The following is a 15,363-nucleotide window of genomic DNA, read 5'->3' as shown; positions in this document are numbered from 1 at the left end:
ACTGACTTGGTTGACACATGTCATCGGTTGCCATTTGCGCAGATCAATGCTCATGGTGTTGGTCACTGGATTGTCTGGTCCAGACTCGATTATTTACAGACCACCGCCATATAGCTGTAATATTGCTGAGTGCGGCACTCACTCACTCACTCCATGATGTGTGTTGCTTCTCATTAAATTGATGAATTTGTTACTGTTACTGGTGCAGGAAAGTCTCTGGTATAAAATGTTCTGAGAAGAACCCAAGCTGTTGGCCTTTCACTGTTCCTTCTCAACACAACATTTGAACAGGACAGAATAATAGCATATATGGCAGCATAAACTTCAGCTTGTTTTTATTTTTTCACCTATGCTTCTCAGTTTTTATACCATTTATTTTTGGAGCGACATATCTGAAAATCACAACCATATACAACATTATAAAACAAACAGACAAAGGAAAAGATTAAAGTAATTCTGAAAGAACAGATGATTGATTTATTGTCTCCAAACTTGATTAATGGACAAAGAAACAGAGATGTAATTCTGTTATCTTTACAATAAGACATTGGAATTGGAAAAAAAACATAGTAATTTCTTTTGAAATAACAGAATGTTTCTCTTAGATAGAATTATTTGAGAAAGACATTATCTGCACTGAGTCAGCGGCAGGTGTTAGATATGCTGTGTAGATTGACCATTCATCGTCCTACACAATGTGATAATGTGAGTGAAATGAAGCTGTTTGTAAACATTTGCACTAAAGCTTACAATGCAAAAGTTATATTAGTGTCCAGTTTAACGTTTCACTGAGATGTTCAAAGAACACAAAACGTCCATGTAAAATGACATGTTTGTTAATTGTTTCCTCCCAGAATTTTGCAGTAACAAATATGTACAGCAGTATCTTGGGGAAAAACGTACTCGGTCTCTCTTAGTGGTTGTGTTTTATGTCACCCTCAGTTGCAAGTATGTCTGTTCTGTCTTGTGCTGAGTGTCTCAGCTGCAACCAAATTGTTAGTTTCAATGGAAAGAGGACTGTTTTCTATCTTGCCTCTGTTGTTGAAACTTTGTTGCTGTACATGAGTTTTATGTGTATTTTGCAATATCATTTATCATGTATATTTTGATAAATCATTATTTGAATAAAACCCTGATATTTCACATGGTAAAGTGAGTGAAATGAAACTGTTTGTAACATTTTCACGAAAGTTTACAATGCAAAAGTTCAATTACTGTCCTTTTACAGTCTTCAAGATTCCATTGTCAGTGAAAGTAACAGGGTACTTGACAGATTTGTGAAAACTACCATCAATAAGTACTTCAGGCACTTTTAAAGTAAAATTAATGTTGGTTTCAAGAGAATCAAACCTGAATGCATTGATGATGTTTGTCTGATCCAAAACCAAAAGATACACCTGTAAGCAGAAGGTTACTGCACTTTCAGAATGTTTTTCGTCCTTTATATTGAGTTGGTAAATCTATATGTGTTGACTGTCTAGAATTTTTCTGATGCTGTCTATATTTAACCCTGATGCAGAAGACCTGGAATTGGTTTCAGACATGAGTTTGGTGTGATGACTGTTTCTGGACTCCACTGCCATGGAATATTGAAAAGTGACATAAAGCCATATTCACTCTCTTTACCCCATCAAGCCTCTCCTCACCTCAGCAACATAAATATATTCCTCCCTTAGGTGTTTATTGGTGCAGAATTTAAACTGGACTGAAATGATACAACTCAATGTAGATGGTTGTGTGTGCCTTGGTTGTGTGAGGGTCCTCTGATCACCTGTTAAAATTTACTCTGATTTTGATCATTGGTCTGTCAGCACTTGATCCTGACTCATAGGTTTCACTGAAGCACAGCACTTGGCAGTCCACTTGGCAGTAAAGTTTAAGATCTTTTCCATTCTTTAAAATAATGTCTTGGAATTTCTAATTTATCCTCCCAAAATGATCATTTTGTAGTTTGATATGGAAAATATTGCCCTTTTTAGTTTGACAATAATAATGACATAAGGTTCCAAATGGTGCTGGGTTGACTGATGTGATGAGGAAATGATGAACTACAATACATCATCAACTGCATACGCCTACTTACAAGGCATTGTCTTTCATTTAGCAGGACTGAAGGACTTTACACTGCAAATGTGACAGAAAAGGAGATCTGGATCAAGATGAAAGACTGCTCTTTTCCATATAAATCACTGACAGAACAGGGATTACTATTCTATGCATAAGAATTTTTTGGTCATTTGAAAGTACTAGCTTTCAGAGAAAACAATTTGTGTACCATGAACGAAGTCTGCTTTGTTGCTCTATGTTTGCATTTCTTTGGTGTTATATAGCTATTCTAGTTGCAAATATGTATGACTTTGAGGATAGACATATAGGATGCAGAGTATTTTCAGATAGTTTACTGAACACAAGACACAAACATTCTACCATGTTTACAAAAGAAAATAGTATTATGATAAATAATTCAAGAGGAGATTGACATCAAGGAAAACACATTTTGTCTTTTAATTCAAAAGAATATCCTTAAAATGTGTTATCTGTCTGTTGAAGTTTGACTGTGCAATTTGTTCAAGTAAGGGTGGAAGTTCGGTTTTATGCCACTTTTAGCCATATTCCAGCAATATCACAACAAGGGACAGCAGAAATGGGCTTCACACATTGTACCCAGGTGGGGAATTGAACCTGGGTCTTCAGTATGACAAGCAAATGCTTTAACCACTTGGCTACCCAACAGCTCCTTGTTCAAGATAACTTTGTGAAAGAGTAACAGTAGCAGTAAAACATTCTTCTTTCGCTGTCAAAGTTGTAACCATTATCAGCGACCATTGTGATCCCCCACCTCCTCATTGTTCCCCGACTTGTTGGAATGTTGCTACTAAAGCATCTGACTGAAGTCGCTTGCTCATCATATATGCAATCTGACTGCAATATTGTTCCAATCTCGTCAGAACCTATCCCACACACTTCTTGTGACCATTCTGGCTTTTAGTCCAAGACATGTCTTGAATACAGGATATTGTTTGCAGTGTTTCTACAACAGTATAAGAACTGCTTACTGGTCCATTATACATGCAATTTGATCCCAGTATTGTTCTAATCCCTTCTGAGTGACAGCTGAATGATGACCAGTCATTGATCTCCAGCACTTCCTGTGACCAACATGGCTTCTTGTCTCCAACACGTCCATCTTCCCAAAGTCTGTACATTGTAATGAAGGTTAAAAATATGTCAATGAGGGTCTGCCAGACACTGTATTGTTGGACAGCCTCTTCAGAATGTGTGTATAGGCGTTAATGCCATGTACATATCAGTTACAGATGATTACCAGTTATGCTATGTATGCATTGTCAACTGCTGGTGATATGAAGCATGTTCCGGCCACCATTGTCAGGCATGAATAGATGGTCTCCAAGTGGTTCCGAATCTGTTCATCTTCAGAGTTTCAGATATCCCTGTCCTCAAACCATGTTTTGTTGTTTTGCAATGTCACCGAGAACGCTTGTGGTCTTCTGCTGTTTTCATTAATGTCACATGTTGAATGATATTTTGGATCTGAGAATGACACTGTGTGTCCTTTAGGTGACACAGGACTCATCTCCTTTGGCTTTGTTGGTGTGTAGCCAACTTGGGAATGTTTGATTCAGTTTTTATTAAAAGTAATGGAAATAAAAATCTGGATTTAAAATCATCTTGTTTTAAACTTACAGACACAACTCTTTTTACTTGTGTTTTACAACCATCACAATTTCCCTTAGTTTAAAACAAGAAGGCTGACAGTTAAAGGATGAGCTTGAAAGTGCTGCGTTCAGAAAATAATTGTAAAGAAAATGAAAGAGCATGCAGCTTTTAATGTTTCCTGAAACCTCTCTTTGAAAGCTTATGTTGAAGAAAGTAGCATGTGTCTATTTTTGACATCATATGAATACTAGTTGTGGCTTCCTCACCATTAGTGACTTGTTAATGTTAAATTAATGTTTCCATTTCAAGAGGGACAGGAAAATCTGTCTGGGACAGGACACATGCTCAGATGGTCTCTCATTCACGATGAATAAATTTCAAAGTCAGTGGGTAATCCTTGTGCATCCACTGAAGGCCATTAGAAATCTCCAATCAATTACAAATGGCTTAAATGCTTTTCAGAAAGCGATAATGGTAAGGAAGAAAGATATACCATGACTTATCAATGGTATAGACCCACAATGAAATTCTGTGTTGTGTTTCATCCGAGACTGGTGACCTGTAGAAGATGGCTTTCGTGCCAATTTGGAGGTTTAAACGCCAAGTTTAGCAGGGCCTCTATGAGATTCAGCAGGGATTTCAACCAAAGACATAAAGTCTAAAGGCGAGTTGTTAATATCATTTCCGATAAACGCCATGTTGTTTTTTTATCTGATCATACCCTTTGCCCAATTGCTGCACAGTTATTCAATAAGGCTTGTTACAGCCACATCACTGCATGTTCAAAAACACATGGGTTGCTTCCAAGCATGAACCAGATTTATAATTCACTGTTTAATACTCTTCATTTGTTCTGATATAATGGCCATGTAGAGTTTATGTATTTAGTCAATTATCTTTTATTATGTCCTGACTATGAAACAAGCAAATATTACTTGAGATTTGTTTTCATTTGCAATACATATTTGGGGGGTTGACTTCTTTCGGATGTGTAATTTCAAAGCAGTAGGATGATTTGACATGTTATTTGCATGTGCTTTGTAGTACAGATTTTAATCAAGAATTGAAGAGAAAATACTGAATGTACAAGGCCAAGCTATCATCATGTTTATTACATTCTTGTAATTTAGAACAAATGTTCTAAAATTGCAGTTTCTGTTATTTCACAAGCTTGTTAACTCATGGTCTGTTTAATCTCTGAAAGTTGACATTAGGACTCAGGAGCATCATGCTTGTAATGGAATCACTATAGCATTTATCATGTTTAACTGACTGTCAAAAGAAAATAATTTCATTTTAAATCAAGTGACAAGAACATCTTCAAAGCAAGAACAATGTTTTGTTTTTAATTAAATCTTCAGTTTGGATGTGCATAAATATTTGGCAGACCATGCACAGATTTAATGCAACAGATTTACCTGATTTTAATATAGCAAAGGAATATTACACCAAAATAGTGTACCAACTTCAAGTTTCTTCTAAAAAAATAATCATGATGGATTATGAGAACAGTCAAACCTGCTTGCTACTGTCGTCATGTTTCTATCTCCTGTTTTCCATTACTCAATCCATTCTTCTATATCACCTGATGCAGTGTGTAAATATATTTTTCCATGTCATCGCCCAAACCCTACCTGATCATGCCTCAGCGGTTATGGGTCTCATTAAAGCTTTTAGACTGAACAACAAAGTACACACAATAGAAAGTAATCAATAGAACAAATATGCATAGAGAAAACAAATTGAAAATTCTTATAATAATGCTGAAGGCACATATGGCATCTTCCGTATAACATTCTGTTATTTATGCTCCAGAGAGCTTAACGGATCCACAAGAGACTATTTAGTGTCGTCCTATAGACTCCAACACAGTTGCAACATTTATTCCACTATGGGTCAGGGATGCTTTGGACGAATTTATGTCATTTAGCAAGGAAGGGATGATGTGTGGGTGACAGGCCAGCCCTTAGTGGGTATGTCTTGAGCACCATATAGCACATGTTTGCTCTTTAGATAAGCACCTCCAACATGGAGAGTTCAAATACGATATAATTACCAGGTCCTAAATGGCCCCCACCTCGATACAGTTTGGTATAATTAGGTCGAGATTACAACAGTGAATGAGAATTCTTCTGATTAAGATTTTGACAGCCCACGAGTCAAGGGATTGTTGGATTAATGGGATCAGGACTTGACTGACATTCTAACTGGTTCAAATACCAGGTACTTCATTCTACTTATTTAACTGACAGTCGTGGTTATAATTATAATGGATTTGTACAAAAAACTAGAGGTGTTAATGATAAACTTTCTGTTGATGTAACTTGACAATGAGAGCTGATGAACAATGCTGAAAGGATCCACTAATATGCTTGTCCAAGTGGTGCTAGATGTCCAATTAAAACTTAACTAATTTCATTGCAACAAGTGTGAATGAGAATTTGAAAGAATATAAACTGGAATGCACCAAAATGTTATGGGATTTTTGACGGCTGAAAACATCCATGCTACTTTTGTTTTTGTTTTTTTTTCCAGTGCATCACAGCACGAACTTTCTAATAAAATCAAGTACTTTTTACTTTTCATTGATTCACCTAAAAAGAAATTACAAAAATAGTTCGAAAATCTTGAAGTAAAAGCCCTGAAGACTTCACCCAAGGAAGCAATTAATTTCTAGTTTATTTCTCCATTAGTTATCTGAAATCCTTCCTGAGTAATTATGAAGGATTTCTTTTTTATCATTCAACACCAACTTAGTAACTGACTATGGCTTCCTGTGTGATTGGAGGAGACTTAGGGTAATTACGTAACATCAGCAGATGACAATTTCAAGTACCAGGAGAATGAACAGCTCCCAAGATTCTCAAACCAAGCCAGACAGGCACAGACATTTAGCAATAGTTCGTCAAAGGGCAGCAGGGCAAGAAACTGGTCTCTCAGGTCAACAAGGGTCACTGTTTACAAACGAGAAACTTATTGTCAGCTAGGTAGGAAAGGCTGCACTTTCATTTGTGAAAGTAGGAGTCCATTGTCTAGAAGTTTTTTATTGTAGCCTTCCTTCCAAATATTTTAGTAATGACTAAAAACTTTGAAGCAGACAGCATCAAATTATAATGGGCAACAGTGTCTCTCTACTGTCTCCAGGATCAAAGAATATCTATAATTGAATTAAACGTTCATGGAATCAACTTTTGATGTCACAGAAGGGAAGAAAGTGATATTTTTTTCTTGAAGTGTTTTTTGTATAACACACAAAGGTGAATGTAAATGAAAGTAAGAAATGCTGTGTTTGTGTTTGAGGACATACATGAAGGACAGACCTTATCACAGACAAAAACTATGGATTATTTGTTCTTACAGGTAAAAAGTAGTGAACATTTGTAGACTTTAGAAGGCAAAAGTGATGCAGGTTTGGCTTTAGTTATCACATTTATCAATCGAAGACCGAAATCTCTTTAGTGATTCCAACATGTACAAGTCAGACTTCTTGGCAAGGTTGGAAAGTTCATACCACAAAGATGGCCACCAATTGAAGTTGGCTCAATTTTTCAGCAAGCTGTTTAGTTAACTTACAGGGTAATCAGTCACTGTCACAGTTCAGTCCACAAAATGAAAATGGAGGTCAGACAGTAGCTTCAGTTGACTCTAGTGTCATGTACTTAGACTTAACATTGAATACTTGTCTATATAACACTTTTTACCCTATATTGTTCAAATTCCAGGCTAAAAACCTTGTCATTTTTAGCAATTACTTTGTGGCCAATTTGGAAAAAGTTTGTCACCAAGGAGTGTTCAGCTGAGAGTGTAAGGGGGTTGAAAAGGAGGTTGTCCATTGATAGATCCATGGAGAGACAGAGCACAATGGAGCTCTGGTCTTGACCTGGACTCACTGTCTATTCTAAAGTGGAGTGTCTCAAACTATTTTCAGTCCAAGAGGGAGTTTTGTGAAATTATAGTACTTTAGAGGCAATATTGGGTTGAAAAAGAATTCCTTCTATTAACAAAACACTGGATGATTCCACAGTACAAGAATGGCATAATGAGGGAGTGGAACTGTAGGTCATTTGTATTCCGTTATCTAATTTTCTACTGGGTCTGATGTAGCTGTGAGCGGTATTTCAGCCATTGCATATTAGCTGGATGGAAGAGTGAAAGGTTGGTCAAGGATATTTATCAGATTGATATTCGGGTTAGTATTTATCAGGTTGGTAACCAGGCATGGCTCTGACAAACACTGGACCTAGGAGAAATTTTGAATTTGAACCAATGATAAGCTTGCAGTCTATGATGTTTCAAATCTTTATGTATAGTAGCAGTGCTTTAGCCTTATGGTTAAGGCATATTCTGGTCATGCTGTAGATCTGGGTTTGATTCCCTACATGGATACAGTGTGTGAAGTCCATTTCTGGTGTTCCCTGATGTGATATTGCTTGAATATTGCTAAAAGCAGCATAAAACCAAACTAACTCACTGGAATCTTTGTGGAATTGCATCACTTGCCATCATTCGATAGCCTTGGGGTCAAATCCCATATTCTTCCAGATTATAATCCTTGGTGTGCTGGTTTCATGATCAGTAGATGAGTTGAATGTTTGCAACCTACATCAGTATTTGTTTTCATCCTATACTAGTTGACATACTGGTATAAACAATGTAATGAGATCCATTGACTACATTTAATGTGTGTGACTGATTATCAAGTTACTCTGTTTTGGGCTGACTTATCAAACATATTTTTGTACATCTAGTTCCACAAGGTATTATTCTGCCTCAGCTTTATTCATCCAATGTAGCTCATGATATTCAGGGTGTACTTATCGGCTCACAAGACTCTGAGTTACAGATCATGATGAAAGCCTTGTCTGTTTGCTGTTAAACACACAGACAAATAGATAATGAAAGAGATTATTTTGATTAAAAGCAGTCTCTCGTTTAAACACTTAGGTGGAGTCCTTGGTTATTTTGAGAGCTCCACCACTTGAGCCTGCCCAGACAGACTTAGAGAGGTCATTTCGTGTGGTCAGTACATGGTCAGTGATGGGATGTGGTCTGGAGTTACTTGATTCACAATGAGTTTTGAACGCAAGTTATTTCAAGCTGGCTGAAAATGAATAGAGTATAGATTGATGGCAGTAGCATAAATAGTGCTTGTTTGAGTTGTACTCCAAAGTAAGTCCCAACAAATGTTGGACAACCCTGTTAATCCGGTTGCCTGAAGCTAGTGAAACTAAGTGTGGTCATGTTGATTTGAATCAAGCAGGATTCAGAGCCGTGTGGGTCATGTTAAGCTGGCTGTCACTAATGCAGGACATTGCTCAGGTGTCCGAAGATGTAAGGTCATTGACTGCACTTACCGTTGACATTCTCCTGGGAACAGCTAGACACATTTATGTCAGTCAGAATATTTTTGGATAATTTCATGTCATGTCAAGTTAAAATAATGAGTTCATGTGTTGTCCATTGGTGCTAAATTTGGTAAATGAACATGTTTTTATTCTATTGTTGCATATCAACACCATGACTGTCTTATCAAATCATTTCACAGATTTTAAACATGACCTATTTTATTTCATTATATATGTTTACTTTGCTGACATTTCAATCTGATTTTGACATAGTTTAAAATGATAAACAAAACAGTTTTCTGATATGGTTTAAAATGATATCAACAGATATTCAGTCAAATTCAAATCGCACCCGCTCGTGTTTTTATGTTCCATCTCTGAGTTGTTAGCACTTCTGTATAGATTTTCTCCGTCGTTACATATTGATGAATCTGACGTCACGTTGAAATACAATGGAAATTTTTACATATACTTTCTTCTTTTGTTTTTCCAATGACAGCGTCTGACACCAGTGCAAATGCAAACAATGATAGCATCAGTGCTCGTACAAGAAATGGTAAGTTGCCAAGTCTTCCATGGTGAAATATTGACTTAGCCTTTGATTAAAAGATTTTCCTGTACCAACAAAGGACCTAAAGACAGTCTGCATACTGCTGAAGGTATTGTCATGTGGGCGGTTATTCCTTTATGTCTTGGTCTTCCGCAAATAAACCAGGATGAGATTGATTTTGAAATTATTTTAATCCAATTCATTAGAATGTCATTAATGTTGTATGTCATTTGGTCTGCTCATTATCTCAGATAATACTTGTTGATCAGGGTCTTCATGAAATTAAAAAATAATAATTTTTACATTTCACAAAATTAGGTTTAGAGATTATCGGAAGTTTTGCTGAATTGTACAGAAGTCATATGTCATGTTTGACAAATTTATGTTTAAAGAAGATAATGTTTGTGCAAGTATTAAGAAGTAAAGATAATAATGAATGTACAATACCCCAAATATAATGTATGGGTTTTTTTCTGCATTCATGTGATACATAAAAATCGCTGCCATATTTCAACATGGTGGTCTGTCTAAATGTTCCTGAATCAGAAGAAACCCACTAATAATTCCCTGTCTTGGGAAAAGCTTATCACTGACCCTTGCAAATGTCAGGATGGGCCATGTTATTTCCTCCATGGTGTAGGGGTCTTATGAAAACGAATAGTAGATTTGTTTGAGGATGTACTGACACTGGGTCAGGAACCCTCAATCACTTGTCAGCATCACAGACCCTGATTAGATTGGATGTAGGTAGTGAGTTGTCTCCCTTGCTGCTATTGTTACCATCATCATCATTAGGAATAGGAACTGGTGCCAACACTGCTTCCAACACGATGTGATGAAGTGATCTGGAGAAAGGATTGTCATATTTGCCAAGAGAATTGTGTTAATTTGTTTGCTGTGTTAGATCTGTGTGTCTTAATGAGACTATTTTTCATATTCCATAGACAATACAGCCTGATCCTCTCAAATGTTCTGTTACTGAGTACATGACAGGGATGCTGATATGGACTTGTTAGTTATTAACGATGAAGTGAAATAGTTTGCTGTTACTGCATATCCGTCATTTTCTGCCGTCAAAGCGATTGACCTGACTTGGATATGATATTTTTAGAATAATCACAACCAAGGATTGTAATTATTTTTATTGTTCCATCAAAATTTTCTTAATGAGAGAAAATTAGCAATTTTTGGTAATGCAATCTCACTCTATCATTTGATTTACTGATATTTTTGTAGATATTTTGTAACAAATAACTGCTTCAGTTTCATATCTTTCATATCAGACCCATATCTTCCGACTTGCTAAATAGCAGATATAGTATATGGATTAATACCACTGACGCCAAGTTGGTCTCAAGACAATGGTGCTGTTCTTTAAGATGTTGCCAGTTCTTATATTTACACTTTTCAAAGAAGTTCTGTCTTGTTTACACAAGACCAAAAGTGTTTATTTGTCCAGGGTTTTTTTTATTGTTAAACTGACCTTCATAGATGTCAAAGAAAATCTTGGGACTGTAAAGCAGCAAAATAAATATTAACAGTACAATAAATAATAGTTATAATGAACTAATAGTCACAGAGACCACTCTGTTTGGTTTGTCAAAACCATAGTTTGTTACATGCATTTCAAATAATATATGCAAGAATTAGCTCTGAAATGTTGTCCAACTTCTTCATGCCTTTCAAAATATTAATATGTGCAGCACATGGCCAGGACAAAGAACCTGTGTGTTTGTTATATGCATATGCATTGTCAACATGGTTTATGGTGTCTGAAAACCCAGATTCTTTGATGGGCGCTGAAATGGTTGGCATATTTATGTCACCTTTAGCTTATATTCCTGTTCAATAATGTTTGGGTTACTTCAGATCAATACTGGTATGTAGATTATGGGTAAGATTGAAACAAGCAAAGGGATAATTAGGAAACAACTGTGATAATGGCATTTCACCTTGAGCTGCAGTTCATGTTGGACACATACCATTGTTATCAAGAAAGGATTAGAAACAAGCATTAATCTTTTAACAGTGTCTCTGGGTATTTTCACTTGTTTTCAAAATTGTTTTGGTAATTCATTAGAAGGTAAAATAAATTAATTTATCTGGCAAAAGTGTGTTTTTTGTAGCTTGAAAAGTTTCTTTCCCTAGGTATGTTTTCAACAAGTTTTAACTGGGGTTGTCAAAACCTTGGAACAGCATAAACAGAAATAACAGAATTATCCTCAGGCCACAGACAACTGTCTGTATGGGAGGGAGAATATGTTTAGTTCAGAGAGAATTGTATACTACTTATTTGACAAGAAGATTGATAATAAACTTTGTTGAATGCAGTGTAACGAACTATTCCCAAGCCACAGGGTTATGTTTGGGAGATGTTAGGTTGTGTTACTACCATTAGACACCATATGCCTGATGTCTAGCCTGAGCAAGAATATATATTTTGGTTGGTTCTGATTTGATAGAGTAACTGTCTGATGTAACTTGGCGAATAATCATGTCTTCTGTAGCAGATTGCTTTTGTGTTTTGAGAGCTGAGAATTTAATGTAGCACACAGGAGAAGTTTTTAGATGTTGATTATTGAAGTGCATAGTTGAATAATAATCAATTATTACAAATGCTATTATTTACCATCCTCTCCATACCACCAAGCTTACATCGATGAAATGAACAAATAACTACTCTGGTCACTTGTCCAGTGTACACACAAAATGCATTCTCATCTCCCTAGAATGTGTAAAATCCAAGAGCCTGTTTGCATCCTATTGAGTACCCATTTGCTGCACAAAAGGATCCCTTTTTCTTTCAGTCTAGACTAAAATGGCACTCCATGTTGTAAGATGTGTTTCAATGTAATCATTACAATGTACATTATAATTTGTCAACCAGTCTGATCCTTGATATGATCTTTAGTTCATTTTCCTGTGTTCACTCTTTGTAGGTTCTCTTATGACTTAAGACAGGCAGTGGGGTAGTATGATGGTTAAAGCATTTCCTCGTCTTGCTGAAGACCAGGCACAATTTCCCACATGGATACAATGTGTGAAACCCATTTCTGGTGTCCTCTAGCAGGATATTACTAAAATGGGCATAGAACAATAACTCACTCACTCACTCACTCACTTATGACTTAGGGTGTGTTTGTCCTGACTCAGTAGTATCAATATCTGAATACATTCCCTCAGTGTTTCATGAACCAACATTCACAACAGAAAGTGTATGTTGATACCAATGTATTAGCAAAGGCCATGTTGTGAACTGAGGAAGATTAGGAACAAGAATTGTTCCTCAATGGTCAGATAGGCGTACATATGTATGTCTCTTGAGGTTTCCTTTTTGGACATTACCATCATGAATGTCACATAATCTGTAGATAACTACCCATTAAACAGAATGGTAATTGCATTGTGTCTAGTTACTCAACACTTGCATTGCTGAAGTAAAGATAATGAAGTGTTGAGACACATCTAGAAATGCACAGCACAGCATTAATCAGCACTAGATTCTGAGTAAACATCAACGCTGTAGATGGTCTTTATTTTCCCTGCCTCACTGTTTGACATTAAGGAAGTCAGTGCCCAAGTGTGGATGTCATAGTATGAGTGATCGTGGAGTGTCTTCCTGGTGCATTGTGGGCCTGCTATCCTCCTGACCTATTTACCCATAGTTCTCACTCTGTTTGTCATTTTCCTCCCATTAGTGTGGGCGATTAAACACCGATGACCTCTTGCTATCGCCAAGAGGAACTCGCAAAATTCCCTTTCAAAGGTATTAGTCGTGCATAGTGCTTTGACGCTGGTGAAATAATGGCTTAACATAAGCACCATAGATATTTCCGTGTTGCTCCCTGGTAGATGCTTATTACTGTGTAAAGCCATCAAAACCAATGAGATTCATATTTCCAAGTTCCGTCGAAATGTATTGAGTATGCTTGATTGCACACATGTCCATCAAGCATGCCTTTAATGATTTGTTCATTGCTAAAGGAAGCAAAATTAACAATTTTTTGTGTACAAATTGCTTTTTCTCTTGTGCTATTTTTTGATTCCTTCTAATTGATGTATTGATTATTTGAAACCAGTTTTTATAGGACAATCATTTTGACAAGGATTTATATATGTATTTGGGGTTATGAATACATCTCTTGAGGGTCATTTTCAGATATTTCTGTATTACAAAAAATAGTGATTGCCTGTTTGTCTATCTCCCTGTTGGTTACCAGTAATGTGATTTTATTCACTCTGCTGGTGATGAGATGTTTTTTACATGTAGGTTGTTGTTTTCATTCCTAGAAATACACTTATCCTCAAAGGAACTAGTAAAAGGAAAATATTTTAATGCAGAAAAAGTGATTTGCCATTTGTTTTCATTCCCGACATGATACATGGCCAAATATGGCCTAAATATTGCATAAAGTTGCATGAGACCTCAGTAGCTCACCATCACCACTGATCTACCCGACCATTCTCTCATCTAATCACTCACTGATCTGTTCAGCCATCCACTCATCCCTTGTCCAGACATCTCACCAACACCTCATGAATCTCACCAATACCTTATCCAGCAACTCATTGACCTCATTCATCCAGTCTCACCAATACCTCATGAATCTGGCCAATACCTCATTCATCCAATCCCATGAATGCCTCATTCATCCAGTCTCACCAACACCTCATTCATCCCACTCACTCACCTAGTGCAAGCCACAATAAATCAGTGTCCCAAGTGGCTGATCCCCAGGGAGTTGAGATTTACAATTGTGCCATTTTAGACTGACATCCAATGATCGAGGGGAAAACAAAGTGCCTTTGAGCAGGTGATCTGGATATTGGCGTTATATAAATACATACCTCTTTCACAAATTCCTCATTCATCCAAAGACTTTCAACTCTCCCACTCACTCACCAACCGTGTTATAATTTCACCAATACCTCATTCATCCACTCATCATCAACTCACTCACTCACTCAACTACTGTCTTGCCATCTGAAAACTCCCCATCAACACACCATCTCACCCACAAATTCAATCATGCGAGAGAATAACCATTGATTATATCAAAATTATGGCCCCTAAATATGACAGCAGAGACTTGGAAACCATTGCATTAGTAGTTACAACTAACTATTGCTGAGAAACAATTGTTCCTGATTACCTCAAATGTAGATAAGTTGGTTTTCATTCATCTTTTAAAGAGGTAGCAAGCATTGCGACTGAATATCTCTGTCTGTGATACAGATATACAAAGATCAAAGAAATACCACTTCTTTGTTTCAAGAACTTATTAAATTTTGGCTCCAACTGTCACTTGTAATGAATCTGTAAGAATCCATGTTACCATCCCATCAAAGAATCACCTGCAAGTGCACTGATTGCCTAGGGACACATGATGACTTGAAGCTCTCATCACAGAGTGACATTTCCGTCTCTCAGAGACATGAAGTCAGAAACAGGTCTCTGGGTTCAGTGCAACCGTGTTTATAGCTTTCTGGTCTGAAAGGAAATACAGTTTTGTTGCTGTGTCATTTACTGGCATCAGTTTTCTGCTTTGATGTACAGAGACATGTTGATGATACATTCAAATTAGAAGCATTGACTTTTTGCTCATTTCAAATCTATAAGATCCTAAAGAGTGTTTGTCCATTGATCTGCTAAAACATATTTTTACACTAAAGTCTTTGAATGACTGATGCTGCTTTTGCAGGTGTTGTTTTTGATCGATTATCTGGCTTGTTGAAACCAGATAAAGTTTTGTCCAATTAAGATTCATCTTTGATTTGTTAGATGTTCTG

General features: G+C 36.6%; 2 protein-coding genes across 3 annotated transcripts in view; both read left to right on the top strand.

Annotated features, from left to right (window-relative positions):
• The window catches only part of LOC137294324 (UDP-GalNAc:beta-1,3-N-acetylgalactosaminyltransferase 2-like), a 552,386-nt gene that overhangs the window by 246,383 nt on the left and 290,640 nt on the right, over positions 1–15,363 (top strand). The window lies entirely within an intron of this gene.
• The window catches only part of LOC137295039 (melatonin receptor type 1C-like), a 92,108-nt gene that overhangs the window by 22,953 nt on the left and 53,792 nt on the right, over positions 1–15,363 (top strand). The window contains exon 2 of one of the 2 annotated variants that reach the window (XM_067826301.1): positions 9,523–9,579. The exons of the other annotated variant lie outside the window; for it this stretch is intronic. The gene's annotated coding sequence lies outside the window, so the exon portion shown is untranslated. The remainder of the gene's footprint in view (positions 1–9,522; positions 9,580–15,363) is intronic. 2 annotated transcript variants of the gene reach the window in all.

This window comes from Haliotis asinina, chromosome 8 (genome assembly GCF_037392515.1).
Source record: "Haliotis asinina isolate JCU_RB_2024 chromosome 8, JCU_Hal_asi_v2, whole genome shotgun sequence".
NCBI classification, from domain to species: domain Eukaryota; kingdom Metazoa; phylum Mollusca; class Gastropoda; order Lepetellida; family Haliotidae; genus Haliotis; species Haliotis asinina.
The sequence above is the reverse complement of the archived record's forward strand: the minus strand, read 5'-3'. Positions and strand labels throughout refer to the sequence as shown.